At 37.5% G+C, this 18,833-nt stretch overlaps 1 protein-coding gene and 1 non-coding gene across 2 annotated transcripts in view; both read left to right on the top strand.

Annotated features, from left to right (window-relative positions):
* Positions 1 to 18,833, top strand: part of LOC133317205 (CASP-like protein 5A1) — a 41,026-nt gene that overhangs the window by 15,769 nt on the left and 6,424 nt on the right. The window lies entirely within an intron of this gene.
* Positions 15,011 to 15,116, top strand: LOC133317207 (small nucleolar RNA R71). Its single transcript, XR_009752288.1, has one exon. It is a non-coding gene; the product is annotated as a small nucleolar RNA R71 (small nucleolar RNA).

Here is an 18,833-nt window from a genome sequence, read left to right as displayed (position 1 = left end):
CCACTCAAATAGGAAGATTACAAAATGCTTAAACGACAAGAAATCAAGAAGGTAAATGATAGAACGAAATTACAGATAATGGATGCAATTCGAGAGGCACCCTTTCTCTCCCAAGTTCCAAGTCCAATCCCAAGTAATTGCCTACCACTACATGAGCCGTACCCCTAGTATATAACAAACTCTCCTAACAGAATTCACCCCTTCCTCACACATTATTTCCACCGGTCCACATCAGCACCCTCTATCTATCTTCTAACAGAACTGTCATCTAGAATATTCTTTTCAATAGATGAGTCAGTAGATAGGGGTTGTATCAGTCATCTTCTAGACTGGGCACAAATTTTTTATTCAAGAATGGTAGATTCCTATGAAGCACCGATACCGACACAGCGTTTTCGATACGTTCCCGATACGCGATGTCGATACGTTACTTCAAAATACTAATATTTCAATACGTTCCCGATACGTCTTAGTATAGAAATATTTTTTTAAATATATAGTGTATTTCACATTAACAAAATATAATAAAAGGAAAATCATAAGCACAATTAATAGATTATCCATACAAAATTGATAAAAACATCAACTAGTATGTGGATATGGAGTGCTACTAATAATATTTGCCTCCAACTCTGGCTCATCTAGGGAAAGGGCAGCACCATCTAAAGCTCCAACATCATTAAAGGTATCAACTGCATCTCCACTAATGTCCCAATATTGACTTTCTCCTTCATTATATTTTGGACTCTTTCTTGATAAGAGCCGAAGGTTGCTATGTATGTAAACTAAGTCTTCAGCTCGTTTGGGATCCATTTTATTCCTCTTCATAGAATGCACAAAAGAGTAAGTACTCCAATTGCGTTCAGCACACGATGAAGAAGAGGGTTGTGCAGTGAGTTTCAAAGCTAGCTTTTTAAGCAAAGGTGCAATACAACCGTGAACTCCCCACCAATCATTGGAATTCATTGTATATCGATTTTCAATAGCCTCAAACTCTCTAAAATCTCCCTTCATTTGAACAAAGTTGACATACTCCAAATTTACTGTAGCCCTTTCCTCCATACTAGAAAAGTGTCTCCTGAAAAACTTTTTTACTTCTAAATTAATCTCCACATCATTGTCTGGAGAAACTCGATTTGGATCTTAGCAAGCCATTGATCACTGTAGTATCTACCAAAGAGAAAAAAAATTACACGTGCCAAAATGGTTTAGATTAATAGAATCATTAAACTAAGTTACAATTATAAGAAACTTACTTGGGATTCAAAGCATGTGCCAAACAACGAAGAGGAGTTGAACTTTTGGTCCAACGATCCACAAGAATTTTATACACCACATAATAAAACGTTGATGACTCACCATTCATCCTCCCTTCTTTCAAGTATATTACATTCTTTACCTTCTCAATCATCGCATCCCACATATCATAAACCAAATGAAGACAAGGTTTATCAGTGTCACAAAATCTGATCATATCGTAAATGGGAGCAGTGAAAGCAAGGATGTAATCAATATCTGCCCAGAACTCATCATCCAATATCTTCTCCTTCACTAGTCTTGCCCTTCCTTGATGATCATCTTTATAAATACTCCATTTTTCACAAATGACCATGTTTTGTAAGCCAGCCTTTATCAACTTGAACCTCTTTAACATCACAATCATAGAAGCAAATCGGGTGTCAGCAATAGAAAGCAACTTCAATGACACAAACTCATTAAACATGGACAATCTCATAGAATGACTCATGATGAAAGTCTTGATTGTTGAAACATGACCAATAATTTCAGATATCCAACTACATTCTCCACAAGTAATCTCATTATTCTCCACATTTTTGGCTGCACAAATGTTCTTCAAAGCCAAATTCAATGTGTGAACAACACATGGTGTCCAACTGATGGTCGGATATTCTTGCTCAATAAGCTGCCCTGCACCCTTACAATTAGCAGCATTATCCGTTATTACCTGAACCACCTTCTCCACCCCAACCTCTTGAATTACTTCCTTTAGCAAGTTGAAGATAAAATATTTATCCTTCGTATCACCAGAAAAATCAACACTTTTTAAAAACATGGCTGCACCATCACATACTGCCATGAAATTAATTATTGGCCTCCTTTGGGAATCACTCCATCCATCACTGACAATACTCACACCATTTGATCTCCAAAGAGATCGAGCAGGGATACATAACCTATCAATATTATCCTTCTCCTGAGTCAAAAGAGTAGTTCACAATAAGTTATAGCCAGGGGGCCGATAACCTGAAATGTTATGACTTGCAGTATAAGTGAATGCTTGTTGAAAGTACGGGTTCCTTGCCAAATGAAATGGCAATCCAGCAGAATAAAACATCCGAGCAATAATATGATTCAATTCTTCCCGCTCCCCCATATTGAAAGCCCTCTCAACAGGACCCATTGCAGTTCCTTCATCACTTATTTTTCTTTTAGCAGATGTACTAGCTGTAGTTGAAAAGTTACTGGGTGGTAAAGGAACAGGTCTCGGTGCATTATTCTTCACCCTTATTACTCTTCCAGTTTTCCCATTTCCATCAAAGATGCCTGCTTAACCTTCTTACACACTTCAATCCCTTTACATTTGATCTTTAACAAATGGGCCTTTACTCTTGTGTATGAACTTCTGTATTCAAGTTGGCAAAACTTACACTTCCAACTCATATTCCCTCCAGCATTTGTTCCATCCTCAACTCTAGTAACATACCTCCACAATGGTCTGTTCAAGTTTTCAACTTCAGTGTCCACAACTTGTACATTGGATTGTATTGAACTACTGCTTTCATTTATGTTTGACTCCATTCTATTAAATTCAAAACAGAATTTACAAATAAATTAAAAAAGCATAATTTGCAAACAGATTAAAAACAGCATCAACAACATCATATAATATATTAAATTAAAATCAAAAAATATAATTTACAAACATAATCATATTAAAAAAAACAGAATCATATTTAATAATAGAAAATATAAAATCATGTTAAAAAGAAAAATTAAAAACAGAAAATATAAAAAATATATAAAGAAAAGGCACATAAATGGCAAATATAAAGAAATATAGAATCATATTAAAAATTAAAATTAAAAATTAAATCATATAAAATAAAAATTGGCAGAATCATGATTCTTTTTAATTTATAAAAAGCAAAAAATAAAAGAAAAACATAAAACGGCAAAACAAAACAAAATGGCAGAAGCAAAAGAATTAAATAAAGCAAAAAATAAAAGAAGCAAATATAAAAAAAACGAAACTCACAATCGCACATAAACGGCAAAATCAAACGCACATATAAACGAAAGAGATGGCAGACGAATTCTAAGCAAATAAAACGAAAGAGAGATTAGAAAAAAACTAACTGAAAGTCCAACAGAGATGGACGCGCTGAGATGAAAGAAGAGCGGAGATGGCAGACGAGCAGAGATGACTCGAGCAGAGGCGACCAGCAGCAAAGACGACGACCAGCAGAGATGACCAGCAGAGGCAACTAGCAGACGACGACCAGCAGCAGAGGCGACCAACAGCAAAGACAACGAGTCAGATTTCGATTTGGGAGAATGGGTTCAGACGATTAGTGAGTTACATCTAGTTTTAGGGCTTTTTTTAAGCTAAAATCTTCACCCTTTATTTTTTAAAATTTTACAAAATTTGCCATTTGACCGAATTAATTTTTTTGACTTTTCTGATACGTGAAACAACGTCTACAAAGCGTACCCGTTTAAAACGCGAATCCGATACGTGAAATTTTTTTTTAGCCGTATCCGTGCTTCATAGGTAGATTCATCCCAAACTGATGATATTTTTGTTTATGTGTCTATTTTATTTACGGAATGGGCATGTCAACCCACCAATTTGATTGAGTCAAGTGTGCTAAAAAAATCTAGGTGTCAACAAATTATGCTGGACTGTGCTGTCTAGGAAAGTGGACTTGCAAGCCAAATCCATCGGGTTAGCCATGAACCCTTCAGTCCACTTTTCCTCTCAACTACAAAACCTTCTTATTTTGGTTTGTAATGGGGACAAGTGCTCGGCATGACGTATCATGCGTTTCAGCTATGGAGCCGCTGCCGTTTTCGCTACATGGTGGCCTGGGCTACTGCTAGAAGGCGTGTTCATGCGGTGGAGGATCTATCGCTCCTCCAAGGAAGCGTCCTTTATGGGTCTCAGGGGGGGAGGAGTTGTTAGGCAGCGACTGGTCTAGATGGGTAATCATCTTAATTCTTCTATAAACAAGGAAGCATGGATGCAGGAAGAGGAGTTGGCTCTAATACGTGCTCATCAGATTTGAGGGATCAAATGGGCATAAATAACGACGTTCTTGACTAGAAAGGATAGACAATGATATAAAAAACCGCTGGAATAGTTGTCTAAAAGACTTTGGATTCTTACTTGCCATTGGGCTTGATTTTGATTTCATTATCTTTTGTGTGTTGTTGGATTGGTCGAAACTGAGGTCATTGATGCATGACTATGTCATCAGCAAAAGACTGTGTACCTTATTCGTATGACCTCGTTCGTAAACATGATTTTGTAGCATGGCAATTGTGCTCTGGGAAGAATGTTGTGGAGCATTTCATCTCTGCAGAGCCAAATGTTCTATCCTTTAATGTATTGTTTTCTAACAAGTTCACATTGGCTGGGGAAATGGAGAGAACAACAACCAGATTCACATATGATTGGTTTAGAGCACTGTTATTAGTGCATGATAGTTTCTCGTGCTGGGAAGGGATGATGAAGCTAGTGTGAAACGGGAATGGGATCCTGGTGAAAGTTATCATACATTACACATAAGTTGGCTCCTGTATCTTAAGCAATAGAATCCTGGAAAAGGGTTTTTAAGGGATAACCTTTACCTTGAGGACAAGGTGTTGGAGGGGATTATTGATACGAATATGCCATTGAGGGTGTATTCTAAGCGCAATCACACGGGAAAGGCTCCAAAAGGTGCTGAGGTGGCTAAATAACTCTTTGGTGGAGTTGGTTACAAATAGGAAAGGGGAGGTTCAGTATGGGACATCTGGGAAAGTTGGTTACTAATGAGAAGAATCATTTGGCAAATTAAGGAGTTGTTCATCCAAGTCCGAGAATTGTTCTAGTCTGTGACTCATTAGTCATTATATGAAAGATACTTTGGTAATAAAATGGTTATATAGTTTTTACCAATTATATTTTCTTTAGCAACTTACTAGCAACCGAAAATTCAATCAAGTTAAATTAGGGGCACACCTAGGGTTCTGATGCTACCTGGCAAGTATACCGATTGCATAAGTAATATAATGATAAGAAAAGTATCGTCTCCACAAAGATTGTGATCAAATATCAAATAATCGTTCCTTTTAAGACGGAAAGAATTCAAATAAATGTGAAAAATATTGTGAATTTGAGTAACAATAAGAACTAAAGAAAAGACGTATTTTGGATTTTGTTATGAAAAATAAAACAGATTGATTTTATAAAATAAAGAAAACATTGTAGCTAGAGTGTACTCACCGTATGATCCCCGTTTTTTCACTCTGGATTGATTTACAATACTCATCTAAATAAATATTCAGATAATTTATCATCTAAAAATATTAAATAGCTAACCCTCAATTCCTTGCAAGGTTAACCCTTTAACTCCAATTAAAACCCCAATTCCTTGCAATGTTTCTCATGAAATTAAGCAACGAGCACGATAAATTAAACATCTGCAATAATATATACGTCTATTCTTAGCACGCATACAAATTGTTATCCTACTCCCTTTTAAGATCAAAAACCCTAATACTCCTATCTAGGTTTTTTACCCTCAAACTAACATCAACTATTAGATTGATCAATTCTAACAAAGAAGATAGAAATTACGCACAGAGTAGAGATAAATATAAATATATAAAAGTAATTATAAATCAATCCGTTGTAACAAGGGTTCACATAGGGTTTGTGACCCTAACTACAATAAAGAGTACTAGCCAACCATTGTCATGGCTAACATACAAAAATTCAACATAAACTGTAAATAGAAGATGGAAGAAGAAAGAATGAACACGATTTCCTCGCAAGAACTCTCTCTCTGAAGCACGACGGTTCTCTTCTGCTGCAATCCCCCTTCTGTCTGTTCAGAATCCTTTTTATAGTCCCTCTCGCGTTTTTTTCACTTTTGCCCTTCAGAACACGGTGATATTTTCTGCAAATTGGCGCGGGATCGCGCCACAATGGCGCGGAACCGCGCCACTTCTCTGGACAGTAGCCTAGCTACCTGACTAGCGCCGGATCGCGCCACAATGGTGCCAAATCGCGCCATTTCTCTGGAAAATGGCCCAGGGGACACTGATGCAGCTCAGAACCAACACCCATGCAGATTCGCGCTAACAGTCTTTTAAAATATCGTTTTCTCCTTCTTTCTCCCTATATAAACATAACAAATAGGTGAGAAATATCATTGAAATGGAAAAGTCAACATAATAAGCAAATATGTAAATAAACTGCTCTTTTATGACTTAATCCTTATCATTTTTAGCTTGGAAAACTACATATGCCAGAGGCACATCAAGCCATTTCCAGATTTAAACGTTGCTGTCCCCAGCAACAGACAAGATCCAAACATGGAAAAACCAAAAACAACAATCTAGCATAACATCACACAGACAATCAATAGATCAAAATGCTAAGCATGACTGAATCAATGCAAAGAACTCCTAACAATGCCTTCACCAAGATAACATATAAAACTCAACACTCAAGTGTTTGAGGGAATAACAATCACTCAATCCACCATAGCAATAGCACTACCATAAGCTTGATCATGTTCTCAAGTTCCTAAAGATGAGGAACATTAACACATGCACAATTGATTAAAAGGACTTCACATGAATGTAACTTGGCCTGGTTTAGGGGTAGGAATTTATGGAAAGTAGCTGAAATTATAAGTTGAGATAGAAATACTGATATACATTTGCAAAACAATCAAATCTCAAACAAATTTAAGCTCCACTATTCTTTAAGATCAGGGATCCATCCTTTTTATTTTTCCACATTTTTCACATTGCTATATACACTTTCGCTCTATCTTGATATATATATATATATATATTTTTATTTATTATTTTATTTATTATTTATTTATTTTTATTTTTTTATTGGAGAGATACTACATAGCTTCAGTGGAGCTTACCTTAATTGATTTTCTTTTCTTATCAAACATTTCAATCTCAACAAAGGTAAGACAATAGGAATATGGCTAAGCAATCAGCAGGAATCATGAAAAAAAAATAGGCTCAGGCTCAAAGGGGTTAACAATGGAAAAATCAAACAGGTGGGCAATTTGGCCATGGCTAACAAGAATAAAATTGCCTTAATCATTTCAATCAATGCATGTATCACAGAGAAACAGAGCAAGTTCTAGAATGCCATTACAGTGAGGTCTCTCAAGAATAAAAATAAGTGTTTAAGCACAAAACCTCACCAGCTATGGTATCAAGCTAGACTCTCAAAAGAAACCTCAGGCATCATTAATCATTCAAATTCAAAATTCAGACAAACGAGCAATCATGAATTCTACTCATGCCCATGCAATATCATGCCAGAAGTTCATACAAAACATGCTTTCTATGATGAAATTAGTCAAATTAACTAGGGAAAGCATATCTAGACCTGAGACTTGCTTAGAAAATATTTTCCAAGAATTTCTCAATTTTTTTTTATATGAGCAAAACTAATCAAAATACTAATAAAAATAAAAATAAAAACCGGGTAAGAATATCTCCCCTGATATAAAGTGCATTTCCACTCCTGCAACTATCCTGCATGACAATGCTTTCCCATTATCAGATTTAGAAAATTGTTGTCCCCAGCAATAACTAAACCCAAGACTTATCACAACTGCACAATGGAACAAACATCATAGGATGGATAATAGTAAGAGCAGCACAATATCAAAGTATGAGGACATATACAACCCAAAATATAGTCTAAGTGACCTTAACATCAACCTAAAGGTCACCACTAAAAAAACAGCAAAAGACAAAAGTAAACTAAAAATATATACAATAATTCTCCGACAGCAAGGAGATATCACTCGTCCGAGTCATCACTTTCATCGACGACCATCCTCCTAGCAGCACGGGAGAATTCAGTAGTAGGATGATATAACTGTGGATCCATGAATGACTGTGATGGCATATGAACATCAGCTGGTGGCGGAGCAGGATACTGTTGTTGATAGACATAAGGAGGAGGAATCTCAGGATACACAGGCTGAAATGTACTGAAGGGTACACTAGGATAAGCATGCTCCATAAGTCTGTGTGTATACTCTCCCTGCATAATAAGCACTTCATTCTGGATAGATATCCGAGAAAGCTACTGTTGCAGTCCATATAAATCAAATCCAGGAGGAATTCCTTGTGGAGCAGCAGGATCAGCATGAGCTTCATTAGCAGGAGGTGGAATAGGCACACGTGGTACGCGTGGAGAAGCAGACCTACCAATTCCAACAGTATTGGCTCTTTTCTTGAAATCAACCTCAGATTTAGAGCAATAATCTATGTAGGTAGTAAGAGTCATCTCTGAGGCAGGCTTAACATCCAACTCCTCATCATCAGAAATATACACCCCTGCCCTAGTGCACAAATGATTGATTAGGGAAACAAATCCCAAAAGCTCTTTTTTTCTGCTCCCTCTCACCATGTGACAAATCCTGTCAGATAATACTGCAGCTATGTTTAACCTCTCCTCCCCAGTAAGGATGTATAACAGAGAATCTCGCTCTATAGCTCGCTTTATATTCACATCTGTCAAATTGGAGGATGGCAGGATGTTGGCATTCACAAAATTATGCCAAAAATGGCATTCACCAATGAGTTCCTTCATATTTAACTTCTCAGGGATGCCACCAGCTTTAGTTTCCCACTTTGAATATGGGGTGGTAATTCCTGTCCTGACCATTTCTGGTAACTGAGGGAAGTCATCTCTATACAGCTTGTGTCTTGAAGGCTGCATCCTGTTATACAATGAAACATACTCACAAGAAGTAGTCTGATTGAAATTAGTCAGAATGTAGAACTCAATAGTTGCTGCATCAAAATGAACGTCAATGCCTCGAACCCTGGATGTCTTGGTCAAGTGTAAATCCTCCAGTTCTGCATTTGCACAAAATTCCTTGACAATTGCACCCGAAGCTTCCTCAGCATAATTAACCAGAATCCCCCATTGCCTTCTGTTTATTGTTCTCATGATTGGGTTATCTTCAGGCATATCCAGATCAATATTCCTCTCTTGGATGAACCCTTTGTCTTCATATAGATCATAATATATATCTTGAGCCTCCATGCTCACAAATTTGTTCTCATCTAGATTATGAGAAATTTTTCTCCTCTTTTATCCATCGCCAGCTGTTTTCTTACCCTTGGTATTCTGAAAATCAGAAAAGTAATCCAATACCCAGGGTATAGACAATAAAACCAATCAGACCAAATCACAAAAATCATTCCCAGATTTATCTCAGATAAAATCACATAAATCATTCCCCGATTTATCTGAGATAAAATCACAGAGCAAAATATTCACCCACAGCATGAATCACAATTTTCTAACCATACATATATATATATATATATATATATATATATATATTTATTAGACAAAATAAACACATGATAAGGAAAACACACAAAACACACACACAGAACATATATTCAAAAGACTCAAAAGTGTAAGCCATATCAACACACACTCACATATATAATTATGCTCTCAGTACATAGAACCCAAATAATAACTAATATTACAAGAATGTAGAGAAATTACCTTGGGTGCCATGAAAAGATGAGAAAATGTGCGGAGGATTGTGCTTGGTGTGTGAATGAGTGACTTGGAATGTTGAAGAATCGAAGCAAAATTTATGAGGGAAGGTTAGAAGAAGAAGAAGAAGAAAAAAATAAAATAAAATGAGAAGGACGAAGAAGAGAAGAAGAGAGGAAGAAAAGGAAAGAAAATGAAATGGGAATGAGAGAGGGGGGCGACGTGAGATGAGGGTAGTGAGAGAGGGGGGGGGGGGGGGGAGTTAATGGGTTAGGGCAACACGCTGCAAAAACGCAGCGTTGTGTTAAAAAACAACTGGCGCGGAACCGCGCCATTTCTCTGGGCTTGATATTGGCTAGTCGCGCGGACTCGCGCGAGAAAGGCGCTGAGCCGCGCCAATTCCCTGGTCCTAGTACTGATTTTTTTTTTTAATTTAAGATAAACTCTACATTGGGTTGCCTCCCAATGAGTGCTTGTTTAACGTCACGAGCCTGACGGTTATCTATTTCAAGTGCTGTTTTCCTTGAGAGACAAAGTCTTAGTGTATCTCCTCACAGGTCCTCCTTGATAAAACTTGAGTCTAGCTCGATTGACTTTGAAAGGTCTATTATCATCTAAAGGAGATATCTCAACTGATCCATAAGGAAATACTTTTTTCACCACAAATGGACCAGTCCACCTAGACTTAAGCTTGCCCGGAAACAGTCTCAGGCGAGAATTGTACAGTAACACTTGTTGTCCTGGCTCAAATTCCTTTGGACTGATATTTTTATCATGCCATTTCTTGGTCTTTTCTGTATAAACTCGGGCACTCTCATATGCAGACAATCTAAACTCATCAAGCTCATTCAATTGCAGCAATCTTTTCTGAAGAGCCTTCGTTGGTTCAAAATTCAAGAACTTTGTAGCCCATAAAGCTTTATGTTCCAACTTCACAGGCAAATGACAAGACTTCCCATACACCAATTGATAAGGAGACATACCAGTTGGAGTCTTGAATGCAGTCCTAGATGCCCAAAGCGCTTCATCAAGCTTTCTTGCCCAATCTTTCAAGGAATTTCCCACAGTTTTCTGAAGAATTCTCTTCAACTCTCTATTTGATACTTCAACCTGCCCACTAGTCTGAGGATGGTAAGGTGTAGCCATCCTGTGATTCACTCCATACTTAGCAAACAAACTGTCAAACTGCTTATTGCAAAAGTGTGTTCCCCCATCACTAATAATAGCTCTAGGAACACCAAACCGAGTGAAAATGTTCTTCCTCAGAAAGTTCACCACCACTTTAGCATCATTGGTGGGAAGAGCAACAGCCTCAACCCACTTAGACACATAATCAACAACCATCAGAATATATTGATTGGAATAAGATGACGGAAATGGACCCATAAAGTCTATTCCCCACACATCAAAAAGTTCCACCTCTAATATGCTATTCAGAGGCATTTCGTCCTTGCGGGAAATATTTTCAGCTCTTTGACACTTGTCACACCTCTCAACATAATCCCTAGCATCTTTAAATAATGTAGGCCAATAATAACCACTCTGTAAAACTTTTTGAGCTGTTCTATTACCTCCAAAGTGTCCTCCGTAGTCTGATGCATGTCAATGCTACAGGATCTCATGCACTTCAAACTCTGGCACACACCTCCTTATGATTCCATCAGCACATTGGAAATACAAGTAAGGATCATCCCAGGGAAATCTCCTTGCATCCCGCAAAAACTTTTCTATTGTTGCTTAGTAAGGTTAGGAGGCAACTCTCTTATTACCTTGTAGTTGGCAATATCCGCAAACCAAGGAGGCACAAAGATAGCCATCACTCTCTTATCAGGGAAGGTGTCATTTATTTCTTTTTCAGGACCATCTTGCAATTCCTTCTCCTGAATTCTTGACAAATGATCTGCCACCTTGTTTTCTACACCAGACTTGTCTCTGATCTCCAAGTCGAACTCTTGAAACAAGAGCATCCACCTTAGCAAACGAGGCTTGGCATCCTGCTTATTCATCAAATACTTGATAGCAGAATGGTCAGTAAAAACAATTACCTTGGAACCCAATAGATAAGATCTAAATTTGTCCAGTGCATACACTACTGCTAGCATTTCTTTTTCGGTTGTGGCATAATTTACTTGTGCCCTATTTAAAATCTTGCTAGCATAGTATATGACATGTAACAATTTATTCTTACGTTGGCCAAGGACTGCACCAATTGCATAAGCACTAGCATCACACATAAGCTCAAAAGGTAAACTCCAATCAGGAGCTACAAGGATAGGAGCTGTAGTGAGCTTCTCTTTCAACAAATTAAAAGCTTTCAGACATGCATCATCAAAATTAAATTAATAATCCTTTTCTAAGAGTTGGCTCAATGGTTTAGCTATCTTAGAAAAGTCTTTGATAAATCTCCTATAAAATCCAGTATGTCCTAAAAAACTTCTAACACTAGTTACATTAACAGGATGAGGAAGTTTTTCAATCAACATGAGTTTTGCTTCTTCAACCTCAATCCCATTCCCAGATATCTTATGGCCTAACACAATTTCCTCTTGTATCATGAAATGACATTTCTCCCAGTTAAGAACAAGATTAGTTTCTTGGCATCTTTTTAAAACATGAATCAGATTATGCAAACATAAATCAAAACAAGAGCCAAAAACGGAAAAGTCATCCATAAATACCTCAAGATTTTTCTCCACCATGTCAGAAAATATGGAGAGCATGCACTTCTGAAACGTAGCAGGTGCGTTGCATAGACCAAATGGCATTCGTCTATATGCAAATACTCCAAACTGGCACGTGAAGGCTGTTTTCTCCTGGTCCTCTGGTGCCACTGGAATTTGATTGTACCCAGAGTATCCATCCAGGAAACAGTAATAAGTGTGCCCAGCCAACCTCTCTAGCATCTGGTCCACAAAAGGAAGTGGAAAATGGTCATTCCTTGTGGCGGCATTCAACCTCCGGTAATCCACACACATCCTCCAACCAGTAAGAGTTCTGGTCGGAATTAGTTCATTTTTATCATTGTGGACTACAGTGACTCCTCCATTCTTCGGAACAGTTTGCACTGGACTCACCCAAGCAGTATCTGAAATCGTGCAAATCATGCCAGCATCAAGAAGTTTCACCACTTCTTTTCTCACCACCTCCTTCATTGTAGGATTAAGTCTCCTTTGAGGTTGTTACTGGTCTGACATCATTCTCCATGAGAATTTTGTGAGTACAAAAAGAGGGATTTATACCCTTCAAATCAGAAATAGACCACCCTATGGCAGTCTTATGTTCTTTCAGCACTCCTGTCAACCTCCTTTCCTGCTCTTCAGACAACCCTTTATTAATGATGACAGGGTAATTCTCCTCATCACCTAAGAAGATGTATTTAAGAGTTTCAGGCAACTCCTTTAACTCTACTTTTGGGGCACCATCTTCTTTGTCAGAATCCTTCTTCTCAAGAACCTCAAACACAACACTCTTTTCTTCCTTAAAAGGAACAATATCACGTGCATCAAGTTCTTCATCAAGGCCCTGACTAGAAGATTTTTCTTCTTTCACCTCTTCTTCTAAAATATCAAGTCTGAAACAATCACCTTTATCAAAAGCTTGTCTCATAGAATCAAAGACCTTGATGGTGATAGTCTCATCATTCATCCTTAACTCGAGCTTCCCTTGTTCAACATCAATCATAGCCCGAGCAGTAGCCAAGAAAGGTCTATCCAATAAAAGAGGCATTTCAGTTTCCTCTTCCATGTCTCACACCACAAAATCTGCTGGAAAAATGAATTTGTCCACTTTTACAAGGACATCTTCAATTATACCACTGGGTTTCCTTAAAGATCTGTCAGCAAGTTGCAAGGAAACCATAGTAGGCTTGAGCTTAAATATCCCCAAAGATTTACAAACAGACAAGGGCATCAAATTTATACTCGCCCCAAGATCACACAAAGCTTTGCCAACATTGGTATTACCAATAGCAATTGGAATATTGAAGCTCCCTGGATCACGAAGCTTATGGGGAAACTTCTTCTGTATTATCGCACTACACTCCTCAGTGAGTGTCACAGTTTGGCATTCCTGCAACTTGTGTTTTCTTGATAAAAGGTCCTTCATAAACTTGGCATAATTGGGCATATTGGCCAGAGACTCAGCAAAGGGTATATTAACGTGCAACTTTTTGAAGATATCAAGAAATCTGGCATATTGCTGTTTCTGAGCATCTTTCTTGAATCTTTCAGGATAAGGTGCCATGGCTCTCACATATCCAGGACTCATATCAAATTTCTTCTTTTCAGCAACAATCGGTTGCTCTTCTTCTTCACCTTTCTGAAGAGGCTTCACAACCTTAGAAGGAATTTCAGCTTCTTTTTCTGGCTCCTCAACCTCATTAAGCTTCTCATCAGCTCTCACATTTATGTTTGGCTTTTCTGGGGCTACCACCACTTTACCACTTCTAGTTGTAATAGCCATACAATCTTCCTTTGGATTAGTAATTGTATTACTAGGGAAGGTACCTGGAGTTCTATCAGCAATTTGTTTAGCTAGTTGGCCAATTTGATTCTCCAAATTTCTGATAGATGCATTTGTGTTCTTTGTATTAGCTCTAGTCTCTTCCATGAAAGCATTAGAATGCTGAGCCATTTGTCCTACTAGCTTCTCCAAATCAGAAGGTTCCTTGGGTTGGATTGGTGGAGGCTGCAAATAGTTGTTAGATTTGAAGTCAAGACAAGTTCCCTGAATCCTCCTTTGAAAATTACTACTTCCAGCAGAAAAATTCTGATTTCTTGGAATATTTTGCTGCGGAGGTCTTTGATCATACCAAATGCCATTCACCTGCATTTGTTGAGGAGGATCAGAAGACAACAAAGAAGGACATTCATTAGACTTATGATTGTCCTGGCAATATTCACACACAACAGCAACAGCTTGAACCTGAACACCAGAAAACTGCATCTTATCAAGCCTTGAAGTAAATTTTCCATTTGCTGAGATAACCACTTATTTTCAGCCAGCACAACATCATTTCCTTCCAACTGAAGAATACCTCTCTTAGGCTTAGATGACAACCCTTCATTTTCATTAGCTGCCATTCTCTCAATCAGCTCAAGAGTCTCATTTGTTCTCAAGGATTTAATAGTACCACCTACGGCACCATTCAACACCATTCGAATGTCAGGTTTACAACCGTTGAAGAAGATTCTCACTTGATTGCCAGCAGTCAAGTTATAATGAGGACACCTCCTCATTAAATTCTTGAATCTGTTCCAAGCTCCACACATAGTTTCACCCTCTAACTGAGTGAAATTGGTAATATTATTCACTATCTAATTATATCTCTCCATAGAGAAGAACTCAGCAAAGAACTTTTGAGACAAATCATCCCATGTAGGAATGCTACGTGCAGGCTACCTTTCCAACCAACTAAGAGCTTTTTCCTTAACAGCAGAAGGAAACAACCGCAACCGGATTGCATCATTGGACACTTGAGGATGTTTGGTTGAGTCACAGACCATAAGAAATCTGTCTATGAATCTGTGAGGATCTTCATTCTCCTCTCCTCCAAACTGGGCTCTCTCCACCAATTGAATAGTGGAAGACTTCAGCTCCCAATTATTGTTACCGATTACTGGCTGGACAATGCTTGAGTTAGGCCTATTAAAAGCTGGAGTAAGAATAGAATCCATGAGTGGGTTTTCTTCATCATTATTTGCTGCCATGATTGGTGATTCAGCTGGTATCTCCTGTGTCTCTTCAAACAGAGCATCAATTGCTTTTAATTGAAGCTTTTTCCGAGCAAGTTTTCTATTTCTCCTTTCAGTCTTTGCAATCTCAGAATCAAATAGAAATTCTTCAGTTTTACCTCGCATACAACTCAGGAAAGAGATCAGTAGACTTTTCAAATAAAAATAAAAATAAAAATATTCACAAAATCCAATCTTATAGATCAAGATTATATGATATAAGAAACGTCAATCCCCGGCAACGGCGCCAAAAACTTGATGCTACCCGGCAAGTATACCGACCACACAAGTAATATAATGATAAGAAAAATATCGTCTCCACATGGGATTGTGATCAAATATCAAATAATCGTTCCTTTTAAGACGGAAAGAATTCAAATAGATGTGAAAAATATTGTGAATTTGATTAACAATAAGAACTAAAGAAAAGACGTATTTTGGATTTTGTTATGAAAAATAAAACACAGATTGATTTTATAAAATATAAGAAAACATTGTAGATAGAGTGCACTCACCGTATGATCCCCGCTTTTTACTCTGGATTGATTTACAATACTCACTAAATAAATATTCAGATAATTTATCATCTAAAAATATTAAATATCTAACCCTCAATTCCTTGCAAGGTTAACCCTTTAACTCCAATTGAAACCCCAATTCCTTGCAATGTTTCTCATGAAATTAAGCAATGAGCACGATAAATTAAACATCTGCAATAATATATACGTCTATTCCTAGCATGCATACAAATTGTGATCCTCCCTTTCAAGATCAAAAACCCCAATATTCCTATCTAGGGTTCTTACCCTCAAACTATCATCAACTATTAGATTGATCAATTCTAACATAGAAGATAGAAATTACGCACAGAGTAGAGATAAATATAAATATATAAAAGAGTAATTATAAATCAATCCGTTGTAACAAGGGTTCACATTGGGTCAACTACAATAAAGAGTACTCGCCAACCATTGTCATGGCTAACATACAAAAATTCAACATAAACTATAAATAGAAGATGGAAGAAGAAAGAATGAACACGATTTCCTCGCAAGAACTCTCTCTCTGAAGCACGACGGTTCTCTTCTGCTGCAATCCCCCTTCTGTCTGTTCAAAATCCTTTTTATAGTCCCTCTCGCGTTTTTTTCACTTTTGCCCTTCAGAACACGGTAATATTTCCCGCAAATGGCGCGGAACCGTGCCACTTCTCTGGACAGTAGCCTAGCTACCTGACTAGCGCCGGATCGCGCCACAATGGCGCCAAATCGCGCCATTTCTCTAGAAAATGGCCTAGGGGACACCGATGCAGCTCAGAACCAACACCTATGCAGATTCGTGCTAACAGTCTTTTAAAATATCGTTTTCTCCTTCTTTCTCCCTATATAAACATAACAAATAGGTGAGAAATATCATTGAAATGGAAAAGTCAACATAATAAGCAAATATGTAAATAAACTGCTCTTTTATGACTTAATCCTTATCATTTTTAGCTTGGAAAACTACATATGCCAGAAGCACATTAGGTTCTACCAAAGTTATGGACGCAAGTTCTGAGAATTTTACTTCCCATTTATGATCTGTTTTTTTTTTTCTCTTAATTACTCCATTTGTTTATGGGAATTTGTCTAGATGGACGATAATGTTCTGTAAGGCTTTATGCCTTTATCTCATCTTTGCCTTTTGTCTAGTTTTCTGTAATGTTGGATGCCAGTTTTTTTTTTTAGAAAGTAGAAGTCATTATGTTACTTTTCTTTCATGCCAGAATTTCTACGTTCTAAAAAAAGAGCCCGAATTATTTATTTTCTTTCAATTTCAATTCTACCCTGAACTTCTGTGCTCCAACTCTTTGTCCTTTTATTGCAATTGGTGTGCAACCGTTGGTGAATTTGCTGGGAAACATTTACAGCTTGCTAGAATTAGAGATTGGCGAAGGCTTCCACTAGTTTTTCAGCCAATCCTGGAAGCATTTATTTATTTATTTATTTTTCCTCTTTCAGCCAATCCTTTCAAGAACACTAGAAGATACAGAAGTACAATTCTCCCTCTCTAGGTATTCAAGAGATCTGGCCTCTCTCCTTCCCATTCTCTTCTCCCAGTCTGAAAATTGATTACTATTATTTCCCTCCCAATATTTATACTTTGTCATGCCCTGTTATCTATATTCCTCTCTGTCTGTCTATCTATCTAAATAATTAACTATTCCAAGAACATAGACTGCCCGTTTTTTCGTTAGGGGTCTGCTAATAAAGGGTTTAGTGTTTTATTTAGTATTTACTTTGGTTAGAATTTTACAAATATATTGCATTTGAAAATCATCTTTGTGATCTGTTCAAGTCTTTGCCTCTCTAATCTATGGAGAATTAATAAATTTAATTCGAGTAGACTAAGTACACCGAATAAATAAGAAAAGTCTTAAATCTAAGGCAGTGAATGAACTAAGATTTGGAAAACTTATGAAGACTTCATTCTATTAACCAATTATAGGTCAACACTATTTCCTTAAATCTTTGTTTATAACTTGTTAGCAACAACCCCGAATTATGAGAGTATATCTGATACGATTAAGGCAAGTAAGAGGTTTGGGAGTATGTATAGGAGAAGAAAAAAAAGGGGATCATTAGCACCAAATACAAATGCTGACTGAAAAAGAGTTAGTTAGAAAGGAATCGGTTGGTTAGTAGTGTCATATTCCTTGTGCACCAAAGGAAGACTGATAACCAATACGGGAGGAGGCATAAGTTTGGACACTTTTTGGGTCAATTGGAACTTGGGACTTGGGAGGAACCATAATCTCTCAAATTACTTTGACTTTGTTTTTAGTTTCGACTTTTCTTTTTCTGCCTTTTCAAATCACTGTGAATGTAATTTTTTAATTTTACCCAATACTCCTTGTACTGTTGAATCCGGTTGATTCAGCTATATTAATATAATACAAGTATTTCCTTCCTTGTGTGGGATCTGTTTGTATCAATTAGTATCAAAGCTCCAATCTGGGAGCTCTGTGGATGGTGGTGACAAGAGGCATGGAGGCGCGATTTGAAGAGTTGGTAGATGGGGTTAAATGGATAGAGGAGGGACAAATGGTGATCCTCCGCTGATTTGATGAAGTGTTGCATAACATTGGTGGGAGTAGTCATAGGAACAGAGATCGTTCCACTTGCGATAGTAGGCAGTCGGAGGAATCTAACGGTGTGAATGTTGGGGATTCTTTTCGAAACGGAATATCAAGTCAGGAAGTTGGAGCTGGCGATGTTTCAAGTTACGACTTATATGGGGGGTTGAACAAGGTCGAATGGTACTTT

Source organism: Gastrolobium bilobum, unplaced genomic scaffold (assembly GCF_033153095.1).
Source record: "Gastrolobium bilobum isolate Gb01-03AN ecotype WA unplaced genomic scaffold, APGP_CSIRO_Gbil_v1 utg15859, whole genome shotgun sequence".
Taxonomy (NCBI): domain Eukaryota; kingdom Viridiplantae; phylum Streptophyta; class Magnoliopsida; order Fabales; family Fabaceae; genus Gastrolobium; species Gastrolobium bilobum.
The sequence above is the reverse complement of the archived record's forward strand: the minus strand, read 5'-3'. Positions and strand labels throughout refer to the sequence as shown.